We start from the raw sequence: 7,518 nt of genomic DNA, 5'->3' as shown, positions 1-7,518 counted from the left end.
CCTAGCCGGGAGGATCGCTTAAGACCAGGAGTTTGAGACCAGCCTGGGCAGCATGGTGAGACCCCTGTCTCTACAAAAAATATAAAAATTAGCTGGGTGTGCTGGCACACGCCTGTGGTCCCAGCTACTCAGCAGGCTGAGGTGGGAGGATCGCCTGAGCCCAGGAAATGGAGGCTGCAATGAGCCCCGACTGAGTGAGTGAACCTGGGTGACAGAGTGCGACCCCGTCTCAAAAAAGAAAAAGAAAGAAACTATACTTTCAGGCATAATTTCTATAGCTGGTTACTAGAGAAGTTTCTCTAAATATGTAGGGCACCATTTAAACATAATAATAAAAAGGCTGGGAGGGGTGGCTCACGCCTGTAATCCCAGCACTTTGCGAGGCCGAGGTAGGCAGATCGCTTGAGGACAGGAGTCCGAGACCAGCCTGGCCAACATGGCGAAACTCTGTCTCTACGAAAAATCCAAAAATTAGGCTGGGCGCGGTAGCTCATGCCTGTTATCTCAGCACTTTGTGAGGCCAAGGCAGACAGATCACCTGAGGTTGTGAGTTCAAGACCAGCCTGGCCAACACGGTGAAACCTCGTCTCTACTAAAATTACAAAAATTAACCAGGTGTGGTGGTGCATATCTGTGATCCCAGCTACTCAGGAGGCTGAGGCAGGAGAATTACCTGAACCTGGGACGCGCAGGTTGCAGTGAGCTGAGATCGCACCACTGCACTCCAGCCTGGGCGACAGAGCGAGACTCCATCAAAAAAAAAAAAAAAAAAAAAGAGAGAAAAATACAAAAATTAGCCGGATGTGGCAGTGCACGCCTGCAATCTCAGCTGCTAGGAGGCTGAAGCGGGAGAATCATTTGGACCGGACCCAGGAGACAGAGGTTGCAGTGAACAGAGATCGCATCACTGTACTCTAGCCTGGGCGACAGAGCGAGACTCCATTTCAAAATAATAATAATAATGATAATAATAATAAGAAGAAGAAGTAGAGAAAGAGAAAGAACACTAAAAATATAGTGCAATGGTAACATGAGCAAAGAGCTTAAACAGATAGTTCACTGAAGAAAGAATACAGGTAAATACAGTAAATACAGTGAATACCAGAAAAGTTGTCATCACCATACCATTTCTACCATCAGGGTGTGCAGATGCTAAAATGACAAACAAACAGAGAATGAGACATACCTGTAGATAATGTCAAAGAATGGCCAAGAATGTTGCTTGGCAAATTCATGTAAAAGAGCAGTAAGATCTTCTTTATAAATGCTGTGTGCAGAAATACGTACTTAAATACAGTATATAGAAAAAGGACTCAAGGGCTACAGACTTCTTAATCCTGGTTATTTCTGTGGAGAAGCTAGGGAGTTCCTACTCGTTATGGCGTACCAACTGGAACACCCATTGCAGGTGAACTTGCCAGGACACAGGCTCTCCTCCTCGCTGTCAGCAGGGGTCTAATTCCATTGGTGGGAGCATTTGAGAACCTAAATGTAGCATTAGCTACAAACTCTTGGACACTACACCCTCCCTTCTTGCATTTACCCTATAGCATGTACCTGTATGATTCTGTACGTCCTATAGATACTATAGGGGATGGATCCATTACATTTTGTAGCATTGAATTTCCAAAATGCTCACAGCCCTTAGGTCCTAAACAGCCTGTGGGGTGGCTTTTGCTTGGGCCACAGGCTATATTAAAATGTATCTCAATCAAGCAGGGGAATAGTTTAATCTTAAAGCAAGTGGTTTAGCACCTGGTGTGAGAATCTCGCTTGAGCTGCCTGCCTGGCCCTAAAGGGGATGTCTCTAAACATCTGCCTCTGGGGTTCCCAAGTGTGCGGTGGGGAGTCACCTTCACAGAGAGGACTTGCTGCGACCTGTAAGACACCATGCCTCTTCTCTTTCCTTCCGAGTGATGCCTGACAGTGTCCTAAGTATCTGTTTGTGGTGGTTTATCCTCCCCAGTCATGGTAAGCTTTGTGAGGTCAGGGACTTTGTTGCTTTTGTTCCCCAGGGTCCCCAAGCCAGGCCTGGCATCCGGGAGGTGCTCAGAATGTATTTGTTGCAGGAACAAGAAAGTCTTATCCACCGCCCTTGCAGCTTAAGAAAAGCATCTTATTTACTAAACACTGGCTGTGGTCCAAATGCTTTGTTGAACAAGGTAGATAAGAGGATGGATGTTTGTGGACTGAAAGAACCAGCTGCTGACCCCACCCTTAGTGCTCCAATTCTGGCTGGGCTCTGGATGCCCCAGGGCCTTGCTATCCCTTCCCCTCCCCCTGCTTCCTCTAAGGATCTTCTCCATCCTTCAAGACCTTCAGGATTGCTGCGAAGCTGTCTCACTCCTGGACTGGACCAGACCACCCTGTAGCATCCCATAGCACCCTCTTGTTCTTGTAGGATGTGGAGCAGCATCACTGGCCTCTACCCACTAGATGCCGGGAGCACCCTCCCTAGTCATGATAACCAAAAATATCCCCAAACCTTGCTGAATGTCCCCTGGGGGGTTGGGGGCACTAAATCACCTTGATTGAGCTACTGCTTTAATATAAGGGTTCTGCCCCAGGGCTTGCCCTTTCTAGACTGAAAAGAGACCTAATCTCAGCCTCATTAGTAGAAAGATATCCAGTCTTTATATCTACCCATTCTGAGTAATTCCACACAAAATTAGAGCAAGATTTGTTTATGTGTTGGAAGGTGAGGAAGAACAGGACACATTGGTTCTATAACTTTACTGGAAGACTTGAACCAGGGAGATAAGGCAGAAATTGAAATAAGGCTGACAGCTACAATAATCAAAACAGTCTGGCATCAACATAGGAATAGATTCTGGAACAGAATCATAGGAATAGAATCAACTAAACATGTAAGAGGGTGCAGAAGAAGGCACATGGATAGAGGTCAGCTCATTATATGATTAAAGGTGACATTTCCAGGCCAGGTGCCATGGCTCATGCCTATAATCCCAGCACTTTGGGAGGCTGAGGTGGGTGAATCACCTGAGGTCAGGAGTTCGAGACCAGCCTGACCAACATGGTGAAACCTTGTCTCTACTAAAAATACAAAAATTAGCCGGGCGTGGTGGTGGGCGCCTGCATTCCAAACTACTCAGGAGGCTGAGGCAGGAGAATCACTTGAACCCCGGAGGTGGAGGTTGCCGTGAGCCAAGATTGCACCATTGCACTCCAGCCTGGGCGACAGTGTGAGTCTCCATCTCAGAAAAAAAAAAAAAAAAGATGACATTTCCATCAGCCCCATCCATGCAGTGAAGGCAATTTATTATATGTCTATTTGGGAAGAATACAAATTAGGTCTACTTCAGACCGTAAATATATTCCTCCTACTCATCTCTGCCACCCATACTAGATGCATTGAAGATCCCAACATCAACAACAATTAATTAAAGTAGTTGGGGAAGGCCAGGTGCGGTGGCTCACACCTGTAATCCCAGCGCTCTGGGAGGCCCAGGCAGGTGTATCACCTGAGGTCAGGAGTTCGAGACCAGCCTGGCCAACATGGTGAGACCCCGTCTCTACTGAAAATACAAAAATTAGCTTGACATGGTGTCGTGCACCTTTAATCCCAGCTACTCGGGAGCCTGAGGCAGGAGAATTGCTTGAACCAGAGAGGTGGAGGTTGCAGTGAGTCAAGATTGTGCCGCTGCACTCCAGCCTGAGCAACAGAGGAAGATACATAAAATATATAAAAATAAATAAATAAAGTAGTTGAGGGAAAAAATTGAAGAAAAGATAACACAGCAGAAAAATGGGCAAGTCACATAAATCCAAGAGAAGAAGTAATACAAATGACCGACAAATATTTGAAAAGATGCATATCAAATGTGCACTTTCTTTTGGAGTGGATTATCTTGTTGGCAAAAATTGAGGACTGGTAATGTAACTCTCCTCCCTACAACATCTGGATTTAGCACTTTTCCTGCGTTGCTGTAGGGAAGATGAGGGAGTGGGATGTTTTAGAGACTGTAGTCTCCTACAGCCTTACCCTGGCAGCCCCCAGGCCCTAAATAGCCTGTGGATGTGTCTGTTTGTGCCACAGGTTACTTTAAAAGACAACTTGACTCAACTTGTTAGGGTGTGTGCTCAGCACCTACTGTTCACACGTTTTTGCCACCTGCCTGGCCCCGAAGGGTGAGTTACTAAACCACTATGTTCCCTGGTTCCTTCAAATGCAAAATGAACACGTAATCCTTCCTACCTCACAGAGTCCATACAAGGATTAAATGAACATGCAGAAGGCTGGTGAGGAACATACGGTAGGCCTGTTAGGCCTGTTAGCCATGAGGCATATGAAAAAAGCCTAACAAAAGCAAAAAAAAAAAAGGCCAGGCTCAGTGGCTCCCACCTGGAATCACGTCACTTTGGGAGGCCGAAGTGGGAGAATTGCTTGAGTGTCAGGGGTTCAAAACCAGCCTGGGTAACAAAGTGCAAACTTGTCTTTGAAAATAATAATAATAATAATAACACAACAAAAAAATCGTAACGTACTAACATGGCAGTTATTACCTTTTTTTTTTAAGACAAGATCACGCCACTGCACTCCAGCGTAAGCAACAAAAGGGAAAACTCCATCTCAAAGAAAAAAAAAAAATTTATAGAGATGGGGTCTTGTTATGTTGCCCAGGCTGATGACTCCACTATTGTTATTTTTAAAAAATTTGGCTAGTTGCGGTGGTTCATGCCTGTAATCCCAGCACTTTGGGAGGCTGAGGCGGGAGGATCACTTGAGGTTGGGAGTTCGAGATCAGCCTGACCAACATGGAGAAACCCCGTCTCTACTAAAAATACAAAAATTAGCGGGGTATATTGGTGCATGCCTGTAATCCCAGCTAGCTGGGAAGCTGAGGCAGGAGAATCACTTGAACCTGGGAGGCAGAGGTTGCAGTGAGCCAAGATCATGCCATTGCACTCCAGACTGGGCAACAAGAGTGAAACTCCGTCTCAAAAAAATAAAAAAGAATTCATTATGAGCCAGACGTGATAGCTCATGCCTGTAATCCCAGCAATTCGGGAGGCCAAGGCAGGTGGATCATTTGAGCCCAGGAGTTGGAGATCAGCCTGGGCACCATGGGGGAAACCCCATCTCTACATAAAATACAAAAATCAACTGGGCAAGGTGGCATGCACCTGTAAGCTGCATGAGCTGCTAGGGAAGTTGAGGTGGGAGGATCACCTGAGCCTGGGGAGTTGGAGGCTGCAGAGCTGTGACTGCACCACTGCACTCCAGCCTGAGCGACAAAAGGAGACCCTGGGTCAAGAAACAAACAAAAATTATTGTTTTTGCCGAGCACAGTGGCTCACGCCTGTAATCCCAGCACTTTGGGAGGTCGAAGAGGGTGGACAGATCACTTGATGTCAGGAGTTTGCGACCAGACTGGCCAACATGGTGAAACCCCATGTCTACCAAACAATACAAAAATTAGCTGGGTGTGGTGGCGTGTGCCTGTAATCCCAGCTACTTGGGAGGCTGAGGTGGGAGAATTGCTTGAACCCAGGAGGTGGAGTTTGCTGTGAGCAGAGATCACTCCACTGCACTCCAGCCTGGGTGACAGAGTGAGACCCTGTCTCAAAGAAAAAAAAAAAATTATGTTTAATGTTATAGCTTTAATGTAACATTTGTTATATTTTCTATATCATCAGTCATACAGATTATGACTAGAAAAAGTGTAGAATCATACTTCTGTGTTCTAGTACTTTTATCTCTGTGAATGGGAGTGTGGGGAAATTGGAGACTATTTCATCTGCTTCCTTTGCTTTTGCCTTTTTTTTTTTTTTTGAGACGGAGTGTCGCTCTGTCGCCCAGGCTGGAGTGCAGTGGCGCGATCTTGGCTCACTGCAACCCCTGCTTCCTGGGTTCAAGTGATTATCCTGCCTCAGCCTCCCGAGTACCTGGGACTACAGGCGCCCACCACCATGCCTGGCTAATTTTTTGTATTTTTAGTAGAGACAGGGTTTCACCGTGTTAGTCAGGATGGTCTCGATCTCCTGACCTCATGATCCGCCCGCCTCGGCCTCCCAAAGTGCTGAGATTACAGGCATGAGCCACCGCCCTCGGCCTGGAATGAATGTCTTAAGTTCCTCTCATTTTCTGATTCGCCTGAGGACTGCTGACCTGGGAGATGGACCTAGGAGGTGGACCTGGCTGATGAGGGGTGCAGAGAGGTGGTTCAGTGTACGACTGGGGCACCTGACCCTGGAGGCCTGGGGGTGTGGGGGATGGTCAGCCTCAGAAATAGGATTCAGTCTGGGTCAGAGAGCCCCTATGCTATGAGAATGAAGAGAATCTCAATGACAATAGTAACAGTTATGCTGGAACACTTATTTTTGCTATTACTGTCTAAACACTCTACCTACATTTTCTCCTTTAATCCTAAACCCTATGAGATAGGCACCATTGTTTTGTTTTGTTTTTTGAGACAGAGTCTGGCTTTGTCACCCAGACTGGAGTGCAGTGGCATAATCTTGGCTCACTGTAACCTCCACCTTCTAGGTTCAAGCGATTCTCCTGTCTCAGTTCCCAAGTAGCTGAGACTACAGGCGCACGCCACCATGCCCAGCTAATTTTTGTATTTTTTTGTAGAGACAGGGTTTCACCATGTTGGCCAGGCTGGTCTCAAACTACTGACTTCAGGTAATCCACCTGCCTCGGCCTCCCAAAGTGCTGGGATTCCAGGCGTGAGCCACCGCGCCTGGCTGGCACTATTGCTGCCTGCATGCTTTTGAAGAACTTTGATTAAGATATGGCAGAGTCAAAGTTTGGACTAGACCTGGCTTCCAACCTGTGGTCTTAACCACGAGCTTCAGGGACAAGAATGAGGTGCATTCTGGGAAAGACAGACACCACCTGCCTTCCAGCTCCATGGGCAACTCTCAATAAAATATGACATTTAAGGCAGTTGAGTCCCCTATTTTCTAATGCTGAGTGCCATAAAGCATGGCCCCTACCTTTGCTCTCTGTCTTCAGCCTCCCACTAGAGCAGGCTGTAGCTGCCTGTGCCTAGGAGAGTCCCAGGCAAAGAAAAACGTGCACCTCCATACGAATTTACCAAAGTAACCTCCCAGGTGGAAACCGTTAATAAAAGCTCAACAACAACAACAAAATAACTCTGCCGGGCATGGTGGCTCACACCTGTAAACCCCAATACTTTTAGGAGGCCGAGGTGGGAGGATTGCTTGAGCCCAGGATTTTGAGACCAGCTTGGGCAACATAGTGAGACTTCATCTCTATTTATTTGGTTGTTTATTTATTTATTTTTTATTTTTTTGAGATGGAGTCTCACTGTGTTGCCAGGCTGGAGCCCAGTGGTGCGATCTCAGCTCACTGCAACCTCCATCTCCCGGGTTCAAGCAATTCTCCTGTCTCAGCCTCCCACCCCACCATGCCTGGCTAATTTTTGTATTTTTAGTAGAGACAGGGTTTCACCATGTTGGCCAGGATGTTCTCAATCTCTTGACTTTGTGATCCACCTGCTTCGGCCTCCCAAAATGCTGGGATTACAG

The sequence above is a fragment of the Colobus angolensis genome, unplaced genomic scaffold (assembly GCF_000951035.1).
Source record: "Colobus angolensis palliatus isolate OR3802 unplaced genomic scaffold, Cang.pa_1.0 Scaffold156, whole genome shotgun sequence".
Classification (NCBI taxonomy): domain Eukaryota; kingdom Metazoa; phylum Chordata; class Mammalia; order Primates; family Cercopithecidae; genus Colobus; species Colobus angolensis.
This window is presented reverse-complemented; position numbering follows the sequence as displayed.